At 46.1% G+C, this 14,557-nt stretch overlaps 27 non-coding genes and 4 pseudogenes across 27 annotated transcripts; 1 reads left to right on the forward strand and 30 right to left on the reverse strand.

Annotated features, from left to right (window-relative positions):
- The first annotated feature begins 433 nt into the window (after window positions 1–433).
- trnaf-gaa (transfer RNA phenylalanine (anticodon GAA)) lies at window positions 434–506 on the forward strand. Its single transcript has one exon. It is a non-coding gene; the product is annotated as a tRNA-Phe (tRNA).
- A 1,275-nt stretch (window positions 507–1,781) lies between these two features.
- Window positions 1,782–1,890, reverse strand: LOC147265578 (5S ribosomal RNA; annotated as a pseudogene).
- A 310-nt stretch (window positions 1,891–2,200) lies between these two features.
- On the reverse strand, window positions 2,201–2,319 carry LOC147265579 (5S ribosomal RNA). The gene has a single exon (XR_015114496.1). It is a non-coding gene; the product is annotated as a 5S ribosomal RNA (ribosomal RNA).
- A 300-nt stretch (window positions 2,320–2,619) lies between these two features.
- On the reverse strand, window positions 2,620–2,738 carry LOC147265580 (5S ribosomal RNA). Its single transcript, XR_015115307.1, has one exon. It is a non-coding gene; the product is annotated as a 5S ribosomal RNA (ribosomal RNA).
- Window positions 2,739–3,048: 310 nt separating this feature from the next.
- On the reverse strand, window positions 3,049–3,157 carry LOC147265581 (5S ribosomal RNA; annotated as a pseudogene).
- A 310-nt stretch (window positions 3,158–3,467) lies between these two features.
- On the reverse strand, window positions 3,468–3,586 carry LOC147265582 (5S ribosomal RNA). Its single transcript, XR_015114892.1, has one exon. It is a non-coding gene; the product is annotated as a 5S ribosomal RNA (ribosomal RNA).
- Window positions 3,587–3,897: 311 nt separating this feature from the next.
- Window positions 3,898–4,016, reverse strand: LOC147265583 (5S ribosomal RNA). Its single transcript, XR_015115308.1, has one exon. It is a non-coding gene; the product is annotated as a 5S ribosomal RNA (ribosomal RNA).
- A 310-nt stretch (window positions 4,017–4,326) lies between these two features.
- LOC147265584 (5S ribosomal RNA) lies at window positions 4,327–4,445 on the reverse strand. The gene has a single exon (XR_015114014.1). It is a non-coding gene; the product is annotated as a 5S ribosomal RNA (ribosomal RNA).
- Window positions 4,446–4,754: 309 nt separating this feature from the next.
- Window positions 4,755–4,873, reverse strand: LOC147265585 (5S ribosomal RNA). The gene has a single exon (XR_015114407.1). It is a non-coding gene; the product is annotated as a 5S ribosomal RNA (ribosomal RNA).
- Window positions 4,874–5,182: 309 nt separating this feature from the next.
- Window positions 5,183–5,301, reverse strand: LOC147265586 (5S ribosomal RNA). The gene has a single exon (XR_015115066.1). It is a non-coding gene; the product is annotated as a 5S ribosomal RNA (ribosomal RNA).
- A 310-nt stretch (window positions 5,302–5,611) lies between these two features.
- Window positions 5,612–5,730, reverse strand: LOC147265587 (5S ribosomal RNA). The gene has a single exon (XR_015115495.1). It is a non-coding gene; the product is annotated as a 5S ribosomal RNA (ribosomal RNA).
- A 309-nt stretch (window positions 5,731–6,039) lies between these two features.
- On the reverse strand, window positions 6,040–6,158 carry LOC147265588 (5S ribosomal RNA). The gene has a single exon (XR_015115067.1). It is a non-coding gene; the product is annotated as a 5S ribosomal RNA (ribosomal RNA).
- Window positions 6,159–6,468: 310 nt separating this feature from the next.
- On the reverse strand, window positions 6,469–6,587 carry LOC147265589 (5S ribosomal RNA). Its single transcript, XR_015115095.1, has one exon. It is a non-coding gene; the product is annotated as a 5S ribosomal RNA (ribosomal RNA).
- A 309-nt stretch (window positions 6,588–6,896) lies between these two features.
- On the reverse strand, window positions 6,897–7,015 carry LOC147265590 (5S ribosomal RNA). The gene has a single exon (XR_015115123.1). It is a non-coding gene; the product is annotated as a 5S ribosomal RNA (ribosomal RNA).
- Window positions 7,016–7,324: 309 nt separating this feature from the next.
- Window positions 7,325–7,443, reverse strand: LOC147265591 (5S ribosomal RNA). Its single transcript, XR_015114234.1, has one exon. It is a non-coding gene; the product is annotated as a 5S ribosomal RNA (ribosomal RNA).
- Window positions 7,444–7,752: 309 nt separating this feature from the next.
- Window positions 7,753–7,871, reverse strand: LOC147265592 (5S ribosomal RNA). The gene has a single exon (XR_015115068.1). It is a non-coding gene; the product is annotated as a 5S ribosomal RNA (ribosomal RNA).
- A 310-nt stretch (window positions 7,872–8,181) lies between these two features.
- Window positions 8,182–8,300, reverse strand: LOC147265593 (5S ribosomal RNA). Its single transcript, XR_015115124.1, has one exon. It is a non-coding gene; the product is annotated as a 5S ribosomal RNA (ribosomal RNA).
- Window positions 8,301–8,609: 309 nt separating this feature from the next.
- On the reverse strand, window positions 8,610–8,728 carry LOC147265594 (5S ribosomal RNA). The gene has a single exon (XR_015114235.1). It is a non-coding gene; the product is annotated as a 5S ribosomal RNA (ribosomal RNA).
- Window positions 8,729–9,037: 309 nt separating this feature from the next.
- LOC147265595 (5S ribosomal RNA) lies at window positions 9,038–9,156 on the reverse strand. Its single transcript, XR_015112686.1, has one exon. It is a non-coding gene; the product is annotated as a 5S ribosomal RNA (ribosomal RNA).
- Window positions 9,157–9,464: 308 nt separating this feature from the next.
- LOC147265596 (5S ribosomal RNA) lies at window positions 9,465–9,583 on the reverse strand (annotated as a pseudogene).
- Window positions 9,584–9,893: 310 nt separating this feature from the next.
- Window positions 9,894–10,012, reverse strand: LOC147265597 (5S ribosomal RNA). The gene has a single exon (XR_015114025.1). It is a non-coding gene; the product is annotated as a 5S ribosomal RNA (ribosomal RNA).
- A 309-nt stretch (window positions 10,013–10,321) lies between these two features.
- Window positions 10,322–10,440, reverse strand: LOC147265598 (5S ribosomal RNA; annotated as a pseudogene).
- Window positions 10,441–10,750: 310 nt separating this feature from the next.
- On the reverse strand, window positions 10,751–10,869 carry LOC147265599 (5S ribosomal RNA). Its single transcript, XR_015115299.1, has one exon. It is a non-coding gene; the product is annotated as a 5S ribosomal RNA (ribosomal RNA).
- Window positions 10,870–11,178: 309 nt separating this feature from the next.
- On the reverse strand, window positions 11,179–11,297 carry LOC147265600 (5S ribosomal RNA). Its single transcript, XR_015114495.1, has one exon. It is a non-coding gene; the product is annotated as a 5S ribosomal RNA (ribosomal RNA).
- A 310-nt stretch (window positions 11,298–11,607) lies between these two features.
- On the reverse strand, window positions 11,608–11,726 carry LOC147265601 (5S ribosomal RNA). The gene has a single exon (XR_015114768.1). It is a non-coding gene; the product is annotated as a 5S ribosomal RNA (ribosomal RNA).
- A 309-nt stretch (window positions 11,727–12,035) lies between these two features.
- On the reverse strand, window positions 12,036–12,154 carry LOC147265602 (5S ribosomal RNA). The gene has a single exon (XR_015115294.1). It is a non-coding gene; the product is annotated as a 5S ribosomal RNA (ribosomal RNA).
- A 310-nt stretch (window positions 12,155–12,464) lies between these two features.
- LOC147265603 (5S ribosomal RNA) lies at window positions 12,465–12,583 on the reverse strand. The gene has a single exon (XR_015114036.1). It is a non-coding gene; the product is annotated as a 5S ribosomal RNA (ribosomal RNA).
- Window positions 12,584–12,892: 309 nt separating this feature from the next.
- LOC147265604 (5S ribosomal RNA) lies at window positions 12,893–13,011 on the reverse strand. The gene has a single exon (XR_015112687.1). It is a non-coding gene; the product is annotated as a 5S ribosomal RNA (ribosomal RNA).
- A 309-nt stretch (window positions 13,012–13,320) lies between these two features.
- LOC147265605 (5S ribosomal RNA) lies at window positions 13,321–13,439 on the reverse strand. The gene has a single exon (XR_015115069.1). It is a non-coding gene; the product is annotated as a 5S ribosomal RNA (ribosomal RNA).
- Window positions 13,440–13,749: 310 nt separating this feature from the next.
- LOC147265606 (5S ribosomal RNA) lies at window positions 13,750–13,868 on the reverse strand. Its single transcript, XR_015114197.1, has one exon. It is a non-coding gene; the product is annotated as a 5S ribosomal RNA (ribosomal RNA).
- Window positions 13,869–14,177: 309 nt separating this feature from the next.
- LOC147265607 (5S ribosomal RNA) lies at window positions 14,178–14,296 on the reverse strand. Its single transcript, XR_015114452.1, has one exon. It is a non-coding gene; the product is annotated as a 5S ribosomal RNA (ribosomal RNA).
- Between the last annotated feature and the right edge of the window lie 261 nt (window positions 14,297–14,557).

Here is a 14,557-nt window from a genome sequence, read left to right on the forward strand (position 1 = left end):
GAATGACAAAAAGATGGGAACAAGATGAGGGTGAAAGACAAGCAGAGAGAAAGACAGGGGGACAGGGGGATGGAAGACAGACACACAACCAACAACAGCAACAGCAGCAATAATAGTTTTGATATTGTCCTGTTATTGATGTTTTCATGTGAAAGTGGCATATTTAAGATAAAAGACACTGTTAGAACAGAAAGATCCATAAAACCCACCAACCAGAGGTGTGTCTGGTACAGATGTGGAATTATTGGCTCACACAATGTTGAGGCAACTGGGAAGAAGACAAACAAAAGAGGCTTGTTTGATTCAGACATTCATCAAAAATGGTCCTGTCGAACTGTTCAATGTGTCATGACTTCAGAAGCTCAAATCCTCTCGAAGTTCTAGTGAGAGTGGAAGAGATTATAAAATGAGAGAAGCAGGGCCCTCCCTCAGAGCTGAAATAGCTCAGTTGGGAGAGCGTTAGACTGAAGATCTAAAGGTCCCTGGTCCGATCCCAGGTTTCAGCAGAGGAACAGCATTGACTTTACTTTCCAGTGGAGGAACTGCAGACATGAAGGAAACGAACATCTTGTCCTGTGCATTCTTATGACATTCAAGACATTTTTGGAGCCTCCCTTTGGATTTTGCCACAGAGAATCAGAACCAATCAAAAGCATGGTGGACTTGAACATGGAGGATTGAACAAGTCAAGAAAGCAGCAGTTTGACCTTCACAGGTGTTTCTTTTCCTGTCTAAATGCTGAAGGAAGAGCCTGAGTAGCTCAGACGGTAGAGCATCAGACTTTTAATCTGAGGGTCCAGGGTTAAAGTCCCTGTTCAGGTGCTATGCTGGTGTTCCAGTGTTTAACAACATGGTACTGGATGAAGTTCATTGTTGAACAAACTGTTATCATCAGAAGTAGAAGTGTTCTCGTCTTGCCACTGTGAGACTGTAGCTGCAGGTCAAATGTGAGATAAAAGTGACTAATAATAATTTCATGTGGCATGCAATTAACGAAAGACCACAAATGACACTGGTCAAGTTAATTTTATTTATATTGCACCAAATCACAACAAAACTTATCTCATGACACTTTACAGGTAGAGCAGGTCCAGTACCAAACTGCTTCAATGAATCTACACCCAACAATTCTCCATCAGCAAGCACATCCTGCAAAAGCGGCGACAAAAACCTTCCTTTTAACAGGCAGGAACATCGAGCAGATCCAGGCTCAATGGGGACGGCCTTCTGCTTTGACCGATTGGGGGGAAAGAGAACAGGAACAAAACAGATAATGGAGGAAGACGGATATGTAGAAGGAAAGAGAGGGACAGAGATAAAGAGAGAGAGAGACTGATGGAAAGACGGTGATGTGAGTAGGTGGAGCTACGGGTGGCAGCTTGAGCCTCTTCAGCTCTGCAGCCTCCTCCAGCACCACCCAGATCTGGAATGAGAGGAGCCAAAAAGGCTCCAGAAAAGGAGACAAGTTAGTAATACCTATGAGTATAATTAATGTATGACACATATAGGAGGAGAGAGAGGAGTAGAGAGAAGCCCAGTACACTGCATCTGCCATCTTTCTACTTCAAATTAAATAGGTGTCCTGTCAATAAAAGAAAAGAATGTTGATGTCATCGAGAGAAAAGTACTGCATCTGCCATCTGTCTACTTCAAATTAACCACTGCATGACATTCCATTCCAAAGCTGCAGAGGGCGCTTCAAGAAAAGGTGTGTGAGGGAAGCTCGCTCATGCTGGTCCCCAAAGACTCAAAGCTGCCCTTTCCTCACAAAGAAACAAAAAAGCTTACAGCACCAGGTATTCCCAGGCGGTCTCCCATCCAAGTACTAACCAGGCCCGACCCTGCTTAGCTTCCGAGATCAGACGAGTTCAGAATAGTATGGCCGTAAGCCCCTGACTCTGACACACATGGGCTCTATATCCATTTCACTCACTTTACAACCTCAGAAAAAAAGTGATGTGCAAAAGCCTCACGGTCTTTTCAAACGCCAAATAGGTGTCCTGTCAATACAAAGAAAAGAATGTTGATGTCATCGAGAGAAAAGTACTGCATCTGCCATCTGTCTACTTCAAATTAACCACTGCATGAAATTCCATTCCAAAGCTGCAGAGGGCGCTTCAAGAAAAGGTGTGTGAGGGAAGCTCGCTCATGCTGGTCCCCAAAGACTCAAAGCGGCCCTTTCCTCACAATGAAACAAAAAAGCTTACAGCACCTGGTATTCCCAGGCGGTCTTCCATCCAAGTACTAACCAGGCCCGACCCTGCTAAGCTTCCGAGATCAGACGAGATCGGGCGTGTTCAGAGGGGTATGGCCGTAAGCCCTTGACTCTCACACACATGGGCTCTATATCCATTTCACTCACTTTACAACCTCAAAAAAAAAGTGATGTGCAACAGCCTCACGGTCTTTTCAAACGTCAAATAGGTGTCCTGTCAATACAAAGAAAAGAATGTTGATGTCATCTAGAGAACAGTACTGCATCTGCCATCTGTCTACTTCAAATTACACGCTGCATGAAAAGCTGCAGAAAGGCGCTTCAAGAAAAGGTGTGTGAGGGAAGCTCGCTCATGCTGGTCCCCAAAGACTCAAAGCTGCCCTTTCCTCACAAAGAAACAAAAAAGCTTACAGCACCTGGTATTCCCAGGCAGTCTTCCATCCAAGTACTAACCAGGCCCGACCCTGCTTAGCTTCCAAGATCAGACAAGATCGGGCGTGTTCAGAGTGGTATGGCCGTAAGCCCTTGACTCTCACACACATGGGCTCTATATCCATTTCACTCATTTTACAACCTCAAAAAAAATGTGATGTGCAACAGCCTCACGGTCTTTTTACACACCAAATAGTTGTCCTGTCAATACAAAGAAAACAATGTTGATGTCATCTAGAGAAAAGTACTGCATCTGCAATCTGTCTACTTCAAATTACACACTGCATGACATTCCATTCGAAAGCTGTGGAGGGCGCTACAAGAAAAGGTGTGTGAGGGAAGCTCGCTCATGCTGGTCCCCAAACACTCAAAGCTGCCCTTTCCTCACAAAGAAACAAAAAAGCTTACAGCACCTGGTATTCCCAGGCGGTCTCCCATCCAAGTACTAACCAGGCCCGACCCTGCTTAGCTTCCGAGATCAGACGAGTTCAGAATAGTATGGCCGTAAGCCCCTGACTCTGACACACATGGGCTCTATATCCATTTCACTCACTTTACAACCTCAGAAAAAAAGTGATGTGCAAAAGCCTCACGGTCTTTTCAAACGCCAAATAGGTGTCCTGTCAATACAAAGAAAAGAATGTTGATGTCATCGAGAGAAAAGTACTGCATCTGCCATCTGTCTACTTCAAATTAACCACTGCATGAAATTCCATTCCAAAGCTGCAGAGGGCGCTTCAAGAAAAGGTGTGTGAGGGAAGCTCGCTCATGCTGGTCCCCAAAGACTCAAAGCGGCCCTTTCCTCACAATGAAACAAAAAAGCTTACAGCACCTGGTATTCCCAGGCGGTCTTCCATCCAAGTACTAACCAGGCCCGACCCTGCTAAGCTTCCGAGATCAGACGAGATCGGGCGTGGTCAGAGGGGTATGGCCGTAAGCCCTTGACTCTCACACACATGGGCTCTATATCCATTTCACTCACTTTACAACCTCAAAAAAAAAGTGATGTGCAACAGCCTCACGGTCTTTTCAAACGTCAAATAGGTGTCCTGTCAATACAAAGAAAAGAATGTTGATGTCATCTAGAGAACAGTACTGCATCTGCCATCTGTCTACTTCAAATTACACGCTGCATGACATTCAATTTCAAAGCTGCAGAAAGGCGCTTCAAGAAAAGGTGTGTGAGGGAAGCTCGCTCATGCTGGTCCCCAAAGACTCAAAGCTGCCCTTTCCTCACAAAGAAACAAAAAAGCTTACAGCACCTGGTATTCCCAGGCAGTCTTCCATCCAAGTACTAACCAGGCCCGACCCTGCTTAGCTTCCAAGATCAGACAAGATCGGGCGTGTTCAGAGTGGTATGGCCGTAAGCCCTTGACTCTCACACACATGGGCTCTATATCCATTTCACTCATTTTAAAACCTCAAAAAAAATGTGATGTGCAACAGCCTCACGGTCTTTTTACACACCAAATAGTTGTCCTGTCAATACAAAGAAAACAATGTTGATGTCATCTAGAGAAAAGTACTGCATCTGCAATCTGTCTACTTCAAATAACACACTGCATGACATTCCATTCGAAAGCTGTGGAGGGCGCTACAAGAAAAGGTGTGTGAGGGAAGCTCGCTCATGCTGGTCCCCAAACACTCAAAGCTGCCCTTTCCTCACAAAGAAACAAAAAAGCTTACAGCACCTGGTATTCCCAGGCGGTCTCCCATCCAAGTACTAACCAGGCCCGACCCTGCTTAGCTTCCGAGATCAGACGAGATCGGGCGTGTTCAGAGTGGTATGGCCGTAAGCCCTTGACTCTTACACACATGGGCTCTATATCCATTTCACTCACTTTACAACCTCAGAAAAAAAGTGAAGCGCAATGGCCTATGGGTCTTTTCACACGCCAAATAGGTGTCCTGTCAATAAAAGAAAAGAATGTTGATGTCATCTAGAGAAAAGTGCTGCATCTGCCATCTGTCTACTTCAAATTAACCACTGCATGACATTCCATTCCAAAGCTGTGGAGGGCGCTTCAAGAAAAGGTGTGTGAGGGAAGCTCGCTCATGCTGGTCCCCAAAGACTCAAAGCTGCCCTTTCCTCACAAAGAAATAAAAAAGCTGACAGCACCTGGTATTCCCAGGCGGTCTTCCTTCCAAGTACTAACCAGGCCCGACCCTGCTTAGCTTCCGAGATCAGACGAGATCGGGCGTGTTCAGAGTGGTATGGCCGTAAGCCCTTGACTCTGACACACATGGGCTCAATATCTATTTCACACAATTTACAACCTCAGAAAAAAAGTGATGCGCAACAGCCTCAGGGTCTTTTCACACGCCAAATACGTGTCCTGTCAATAAAAGAAAACAATGTTGATGTCATCGAGAGAAAAGTACTGCATCTGCCATCTGTCTTCTTCAAACTAACCAATGCATGAAATTCCATTCCAAAGCTGCAGAGGGCGCTTCAAGAAAAGGTGTGTGAGGGAAGCTCGCTCATGCTGGTCCCCAAAGACTCAAAGCTGCCCTTTCCTCACAATGAAAAAAAAAAGCTTACAGCACCTGGTATTCCCAGGCGGCCTTCCATCCAAGTACTAACCAGGCCCGACCCTGCTAAGCTTCCGAGATCAGACGAGATCGGGCGTGTTCAGAGGGGTATGGCCGTAAGCCCTTGACTCTCACACACATGGGCTCTATATCCATTTCACTCACTTTACAACCTCAAAAAAAATGTGATGTGCAACAGCCTCACGGTCTTTTTACACACCAAATAGTTGTCCTGTCAATACAAAGAAAAAAATGTTGATGTCATCTAGAGAAAAGTACTGCATCTGCAATCTGTCTACTTCAAATTACACACTGCATGACATTCCATTCCAAAGCTGTGGAGGGCGCTTCAAGAAAAGGTGTGTGAGGGAAGCTCGCTCATGCTGGTCCCCAAAGACTCAAAGCTGCCCTTTCCTCACAAAGAAATAAAAAAGCTTACAGCACCTGGTATTCCCAGGCGGTCTTCCATCCAAGTACTAACCAGGCCCGACCCTGCTTAGCTTCCGAGATCAGATGAGATCGGGCGTGTTCAGAGTGGTATGGCCGTAAGCCCTTCATTCTGACACACATGGGCTCTATATCCATTTCACACAATTTACAACCTCAGAAAAAAAGTGATGCGCAACAGCCTCAGGGTCTTTTCACACGCCAAATACGTGTCCTGTCAATAAAAGAAAAGAATGTTGATGTCATCGAGAGAAAAGTACTGCATCTGCCATCTGTCTTCTTCAAATTAACCACTGCATGAAATTCCATTCCAAAGCTGCAGAGGGCGCTTCAAGAAAAGGTGTGTGAGGGAAGCTCGCTCATGCTGGTCCCCAAAGACTCAAAGCGGCCCTTTCCTCACAATGAAACAAAAAAGCTTACAGCACCTGGTATTCCCAGGCGGCCTTCCATCCAAGTACTAACCAGGCCCGACCCTGCTAAGCTTCCGAGATCAGACGAGATCGGGCGTGTTCAGAGGGGTATGGCCGTAAGCCCTTGACTCTCACACACATGGGCTCTATATCCATTTCACTCACTTTACAACCTCAAAAAAAATGTGATGTGCAATAGCCTCACGGTCTTTTTACACACCAAATAGTTGTCCTGTCAATACAAAGAAAAAAATGTTGATGTCATCTAGAGAAAAGTACTGCATCTGCAATCTGTCTACTTCAAATTACACACTGCATGACATTCCATTCGAAAGCTGTGGAGGGCGCTTCAAGAAAAGGTGTGTGAGGGAAGCTCGCTCATGCTGGTCCCCAAAGACTCAAAGCTGCCCTTTCCTCACAATGAAACAAAAAAGCTTACAGCACCTGGTATTCCCAGGCGGTCTTCCATCCAAGTACTAACCAGGCCCGACCCTGCTTAGCTTCCAAGATTAGACGAGATCGGGCGTGTTCAGAGTGGTATGGCCGTAAGCCCTTGACTCTCACACACATGGGCTCTATATCCATTTCACACACTTTACAACCTCAGAAAAAAAGTGATGCGCAACAGCCTCAGGGTCTTTTCACACGCCAAATCGGTGTCCTGTCAATAAAAGAAAAGAATGTTGATGTCATCTAGAGAAAAGTACTGCATCTGCAATCTGTCTACTTCAAATTACACACTGCATGACATTCCATTCGAAAGCTGTGGAGGGCACTTCAAGAAAAGGTGTGTGAGGGAAGCTCGCTCATGCTGGTCCCCAAAGACTCAAAGCTGCCCTTTCCTCACAAAGAAATAAAAAAGCTTACAGCAACTGGTATTCCCAGGCGGTCTTCCATCCAAGTACTAACCAGGCCCGACCCTGCTTAGCTTCCGAGATCAGACGAGATCGGGCGTGTTCAGAGTAGTATGGCCATAAGCCTTTGACTCTGACACACATGGGCTCTATATCCATTTCACACAATTTACAACCTCAGAAAAAAAGTGATGCGCAAAAGCCTCAGGGTCTTTTCACACGCCAAATCGGTGTCCTGTCAATAAAAGAAAAGAATGTTGATGTCATCTAGAGAAAAGTACTGCATCTGCCATCTGTCTTCTTCAAATTAACCACTGCATGAAATTCCATTCCAAAGCTGCAGAGGGCGCTTCAAGAAAAGGTGTGTGAGGAAAGCTCGCTCATGCTGGTCCCCAAAGACTCAAAGCGGCCCTTTCCTCACAATGAAACAAAAAAGCTTACAGCACCTGGTATTCCGAGGCGGTCTCCCATCCAAGTACTAAGCAGGCCCGACCCTGCTTAGCTTCCGAGATCAGACGAGATCGGGCGTGTTCAGAGTGGTATGGCCGTAAGCCTTTGACTCTTACACACATGGGCTCTATATCCATTTCACTCACTTTACAACCTCAGAAAAAAAGTGAAGCGCAACAGCCTATGGGTCTTTTCACACGCCAAATAGGTGTCCTGTCAATAAAAGAAAAGAATGTTGATGTCATCTAGAGAAAAGTACTGCATCTGCCATCTGTCTACTTCAAATTACACACTGCATGACATTCCATTCCAAAGCTTTGGAGGGCGCTTCAAGAAAAGGTGTGTGAGGGAAGCTCGCTCATGCTGGTCCCCAAAGACTCAAAGCTGCCCTTTCCTCACAAAGAAATAAAAAAGCTTACAGCACCTGGTATTCCCAGGCGGCCTTCCATCCAAGTACTAACCAGGCCCGACCCTGCTAAGCTTCCGAGATCAGACGAGATCGGGCGTGTTCAGAGGGGTATGGCCGTAAGCCCTTGACTCTCACACACATGGGCTCTATATCCATTTCACTCACTTTACAACCTCAAAAAAAATGTGATGTGCAACAGCCTCACGGTCTTTTTACACACCAAATAGTTGTCCTGTCAATACAAAGAAAAAAATGTTGATGTCATCTAGAGAAAAGTACTGCATCTGCAATCTGTCTACTTCAAATTACACACTGCATGACATTCCATTCGAAAGCTGTGGAGGGCGCTTCAAGAAAAGGTGTGTGAGGGAAGCTCGCTCATGCTGGTCCCCAAAGACTCAAAGCTGCCCTTTCCTCACAAAGAAATAAAAAAGCTTACAGCAACTGGTATTCCCAGGCGGTCTTCCATCCAAGTACTAACCAGGCCCGACCCTGCTTAGCTTCCGAGATCAGACGAGATCGGGCGTGTTCAGAGTAGTATGGCCATAAGCCTTTGACTCTGACACACATGGGCTCTATATCCATTTCACACAATTTACAACCTCAGAAAAAAAGTGATGCGCAAAAGCCTCAGGGTCTTTTCACACGCCAAATCGGTGTCCTGTCAATAAAAGAAAAGAATGTTGATGTCATCGAGAGAAAAGTACTGCATCTGCCATCTGTCTTCTTCAAATTAACCACTGCATGAAATTCCATTCCAAAGCTGCAGAGGGCGCTTCAAGAAAAGGTGTGTGAGGAAAGCTCGCTCATGCTGGTCCCCAAAGACTCAAAGCGGCCCTTTCCTCACAATGAAACAAAAAAGCTTACAGCACCTGGTATTCCGAGGCGGTCTCCCATCCAAGTACTAAGCAGGCCCGACCCTGCTTAGCTTCCGAGATCAGACGAGATCGGGCGTGTTCAGAGTGGTATGGCCGTAAGCCTTTGACTCTTACACACATGGGCTCTATATCCATTTCACTCACTTTACAACCTCAGAAAAAAAGTGAAGCGCAACAGCCTATGGGTCTTTTCACACGCCAAATAGGTGTCCTGTCAATAAAAGAAAAGAATGTTGATGTCATCTAGAGAAAAGTACTGCATCTGCCATCTGTCTACTTCAAATTACACACTGCATGACATTCCATTCCAAAGCTTTGGAGGGCGCTTCAAGAAAAGGTGTGTGAGGGAAGCTCGCTCATGCTGGTCCCCAAAGACTCAAAGCTGCCCTTTCCTCACAAAGAAATAAAAAAGCTTACAGCACCTGGTATTCCCAGGCGGTCTTCCATCCAAGTACTAACCAGGCCCGACCCTGCTTAGCTTCCGAGATCAGACGAGATCGGGCGTGTTCAGAGTGGTATGGCCGTAAGCCCTGACTCTGACACACATGGGCTCTATATCCATTTCACACAATTTACAACCTCAGAAAAAAAGTGATGCGCAACAGCCTCAGGGTCTTTTCACACGCCAAATACGTGTCCTGTCAATAAAAGAAAAGAATGTTGATGTCATCGAGAGAAAAGTACTGCATCTGCCATCTGTCTTCTTCAAATTAACCACTGCTTGAAATTCCATTCCAAAGCTGCAGAGGGCGCTTCAAGAAAAGGTGTGTGAGGGAAGCTCGCTCATGCTGGTCCCCAAAGACTCAAAGCGGCCCTTTCCTCACAATGAAAAAAAAAAGCTTACCGCACCCGGTATTCCCAGGCGGCCTTCCATCCAAGTACTAACCAGGCCCGACCCTGCTAAGCTTCCGAGATCAGACGAGATCGGGCGTGTTCAGAGGGGTATGGCCGTAAGCCCTTGACTCTCACACACATGGGCTCTATATCTATTTCACTCACTTTACAACCTCAAAAAAAATGTGATGTGCAACAGCCTCACGGTCTTTTTACACACCAAATAGTTGTCCTGTCAATACAAAGAAAAAAATGTTGATGTCATCTAGGGAAAAGTACTGCATCTGCAATCTGTCTACTTCAAATTACACACTGCATGACATTCCATTCCAAAGCTGTGGAAGGCGCTTCAAGAAAAGGTGTGTGAGGGAAGCTCGCTCATGCTGGTCCCCAAACACTCAAAGCTGCCCTTTCCTCACAATGAAACAAAAAAGCTTACAGCACCTGGTATTCCCAGGCGGTCTCCCATCCAAGTACTAACCAGGCCCGACCCTGCTTAGCTTCCGAGATCAGACGAGATCGGGCGTGTTCAGAGTGGTATGGCCGTAAGCCCTTGACTCTGACACACATGGGCTCTATATCCATTTCACACAATTTACAACCTCAGAAAAAAAGTGATGCGCAACAGCCTAAGGGTCTTTTCACACGCCAAATACGTGTCCTGTCAATAAAACAAAAGAATGTTGATGTCATCGAGAGAAAAGTACTGCATCTGCCATCTGTCTTCTTCAAATTAACCACTGCATGACATTCCATTCCAAAGCTGCAGAGGGCACTTCAAGAAAAGGTGTGTGAGGGAAGCTCGCTCATGCTGGTCCCCAAAGACTCAAAGCGGCCCTTTCCTCACAATGAAAAAAAAAAGCTTACAGCACCTGGTATTCCCAGGCGGCCTTCCATCCAAGTACTAACCAGGCCCGACCCTGCTAAGCTTCTGAGATCAGACGAGATCGGGCGTGTTCAGAGGGGTATGGCCGTAAGCCCTTGACTCTCACACACATGGGCTCTATATCCATTTCACTCACTTTACAACCTCAAAAAAAATGTGATGTGCAACAGCCTCACGGTCTTTTTACACACCAAATAGTTGTCCCGTCAATACAAAGAAAAAAATGTTGATTTCATCTAGAGAAAAGTACTGCATCTGCAATCTTTCTACTTCAAATTACACACTGCATGACATTCCATTCCAAAGCTGTGGAAGGCGCTTCAAGAAAAGGTGTGTGAGGGAAGCTCGCTCATGCTGGTCCCCAAAGACTCAAAGCTGCCCTTTCCTCACAATGAAACAAAAAAGCTTACAGCACCTGGTATTCCCAGGCGGTCTCCCATCCAAGTACTAAACAGGCCCGACCCTGCTTAGCTTCCGAGATCAGACAAAATCAGGCGTGTTCAGAGTGGTATGGCCGTAAGCCCTTGACTCTCACACACATGGGCTCTATATCCATTTCACACACTTTACAACCTCAGAAAAAAAGTGATGCGCAACAGCCTCAGGGTCTTTTCACACACCAAATAGGTGTCCTGTCAATAAAACAAAAGAATGTTGATGTCATCGAGAGAAAAGTACTGCATCTGCCATCTGTCTTCTTCAAATTAACCACTGCATGAAATTCCATTCCAAAGCTGCAGAGGGCGCTTCAAGAAAAGGTGTGTGAGGGAAGCTCGCTCATGCTGGTCCCCAAACACTCAAAGCTGCCCTTTCCTCATAATGAAACAAAAAAGCTTACAGCACCTGGTATTCCCAGGGAGACTCCCATCCAAGTACTAACCAGGCCCGACCCTGCTTAGCTTCTGAGATCAGACGAGATCGGGCGTGTTCAGAGTGGTATGGCCGTAAGCCCTTGACTCTCACACACATGGGCTCTATATCCATTTCACTCACTTTACAACCTCAAAAAAAATGTGATGTGCAAAAGCCTCACGGTCTTTTTACACACCAAATAGTTGTCCTGTCAATACAAAGAAAAGAATGTTGATGTCATCTAGAGAAAAGTACTGCATCTGCAATCTGTCTACTTCAAATTACACACTTCATGACATTCCATTCGAAAGCTGTGGAGGGCACTTCAAGAAAAGGTGTGTGAGGGAAGCCCGCTCATGCTGGTCCCCAAAGACTCAAAGCTGCCCTTTCCTCACAAAGAAATAAAAAAGCTTACAGCACCTGGTATTCCCAGGCGGTCTTCCATCCAAGTACTAACCAGGCCCGACCGTGCTTAGCTTCCGAGATCAGACGAGATCGGGCGTGTTCAGAGCAGTATGGCCATAAGCCTTTGACTCTGACACACATGGGCTCTATATCCATTTCACACAATTTACAACCTCAGAAAAAAAGTGATGCGCAAAAGCCTCAGGGTCTTTTCACACGCCAAATCGGTGTCCTGTCAATAAAAGAAAAGAATGTTGATGTCATCGAGAGAAAAGTACTGCATCTGCCATCTGTCTTCTTCAAATTAACCACTGCATGAAATTCCATTCCAAAGCTGCAGAGGGCGCTTCAAGAAAAGGTGTGTGAGGAAAGCTCGCTCATGCTGGTCCCCAAAGACTCAAAGCGGCCCTTTCCTCACAATGAAACAAAAAAGCTTACAGCACCTGGTATTCCCAGGCGGTCTTCCATCCAAGTACTAACCAGGCCCGACCCTGCGAAGCTTCCGAGATCAGACGAGATCGGGCGTGTTCAGAGTGGTATGGCCGTAAGCCCTTGACTCTCACACACATGGGCTCTATATCCATTTCACTCACTTTACAACCTCAAAAAAAATGTGATGTGCAACAGCCTCACGGTCTTTTTACACACCAAATAGTTGTCCTGTCAATACAAAGAAAAAAATGTTGATGTCATCTAGGGAAAAGTACTGCATCTGCAATCTTTCTACTTCAAATTACACACTGCATGACATTCCATTCGAAAGCTGTGGAGGGCGCTTCAAGAAAAGGTGTGTGAGGGAAGCTCGCTCATGCTGGTCCCCAAACACTCAAAGCTGCCCTTTCCTCACAATGAAACAAAAAAGCTTACAGCACCTGGTATTCCCAGGCGGTCTCCCATCCAAGTACTAACCAGGCCCGACCCTGCTTAGCTTCCGAGATCAGACGAGATCGGGCGTGTTCAGAGTGGTATGGCCGTAAGCCCTTGACTCTGACACACATGGGCTCTATATCCATTTCACACAATTTACAACCTCAGAAAAAAAGTGATGCGCAACAGCCTAAGGGTCTTTTCACACGCCAAATACGTGTCCTGTCAATAAAAGAAAAGAATGTTGATGTCATCGAGAGAAAAGTACTGCATCTGCCATCTGTCTTCTTCAAATTAACCACTGCATGACATTCCATTCCAAAGCTGTGGAGGGCGCTTCAAGAAAAGGTGTGTGAGGGAAGCTCGCTCATGCTGGTCCCCAAAGACTCAAAGCTGCCCTTTCCTCACAAAGAAATAAAAAAGCTTACAGCACCTGGTATTCCCAGGCGGTCTTCCATCCAAGTACTAACCAGGCCCGACCCTGCTTAGCTTCCGAGATCAGACGAGATCGGGCGTGTTCAGAGTGGTATGGCCGTAAGCCCTTGACTCTGACACACATGGGCTCTATATCCATTTCACACAATTTACAACCTCAGAAAAAAAGTGATGCGCAACAGCCTCAGGGTCTTTTCACACGCCAAATACGTGTCCTGTCAATAAAAGAAAAGAATGTTGATGTCATCGAGAGAAAAGTACTGCATCTGCCATCTGTCTTCTTCAAATTAACCACTGCATGAAATTCCATTCCAAAGCTGCAGAGGGCGCTTCAAGAAAAGGTGTGTGAGGGAAGCTCGCTCATGCTGGTCCCCAAAGACTCAAAGCGGCCCTTTCCTCACAATGAAACAAAAAAGCTTACAGCACCTGGTATTCCCAGGCGGCCTTCCATCCAAGTACTAACCAGGCCCGACCCTGCTAAGCTTCCGAGATCAGACGAGATCGGGCGTGTTCAGAGGGGTATGGCCGTAAGCCCTTGACTCTCACACACATGGGCTCTATATCCATTTCACTCACTTTACAACCTCAAAAAAAATGTGATGTGCAACAGCCTCACGGTCTTTTTACACACCAAATAGTTGTCCTGTCAATACAAAGATAAAAATGTTGATGTCATCTAGAGAAAAGTACTGCATCTGCAATCTGTGTACTTCAAATTACACACTGCATGACATTCCATTCGAAAGCTGTGGAGGGCGCTTCAAGAAAAGGTGTGTGAGGGAAGCTCGCTCATGCTGGTCCCCAAACACTCAAAGCGGCCCTTTCCTCACAAAGAAATAAAAAAGCTTACAGCATCTGGTATTCCCAGGCGGTCTTCCATCCAAGTACTAACCAGGCCCGACCCTGCTTAGCTTCCGAGATCAGACGAGATCGGGCGTGTTCAGAGTGGTATGGCCGTAAGCCCTTGACTCTGACACACATGGGCTCTATATCCATTTCACACAATTTACAACCTCAGAAAAAAAGTGATGCGCAACAGCCTCAGGGTCTTTTCACACGCCAAATACGTGTCCTGTCAATAAAAGAAAAGAATGTTGATGTCATCGAGAGAAAAGTACTGCATCTGCCATCTGTCTTCTTCAAATTAACCACTGCATGAAATTCCATTCCAAAGCTGCAGAGGGCGCTTCAAGAAAAGGTGTGTGAGGGAAGCTCGCTCATGCTGGTCCCCAAAGACTCAAAGCGGCCCTTTCCTCACAATGAAACAAAAAAGCTTACAGCACCTGGTATTCCCAGGCGGCCTCCCATCCAAGTACTAACCAGGCCCGACCCTGCTAAGCTTCCGAGATCAGACGAGATCGGGCGTGTTCAGAGGGGTATGGCCGTAAGCCCTTGACTCTCACACACATGGGCTCTATATCCATTTCACTCACTTTACAACCTCAAAAAAAATGTGATGTGCAACAGCCTCACGGTCTTTTTACACACCAAATAGTTGTCCTGTCAATACAAAGAAAAGAATGTTGATGTCATCCAGAGAAAAGTACTGCATCTGCAATCTGTCTACTTCAAATTACACACTGCATGACATTCCATTCGAAAGCTGTGGAGGGCGCTTCAAGAAAAGGTGTGTGAGGGAAGCTCGCTCATG

The sequence above is a fragment of the Aulostomus chinensis genome, chromosome 4 (assembly GCF_037954235.1).
Source record: "Aulostomus chinensis isolate RoL2024-O1b breed Wild chromosome 4, RoL_Achi_v1.0, whole genome shotgun sequence".
NCBI lineage: Eukaryota > Metazoa > Chordata > Actinopteri > Syngnathiformes > Aulostomidae > Aulostomus > Aulostomus chinensis.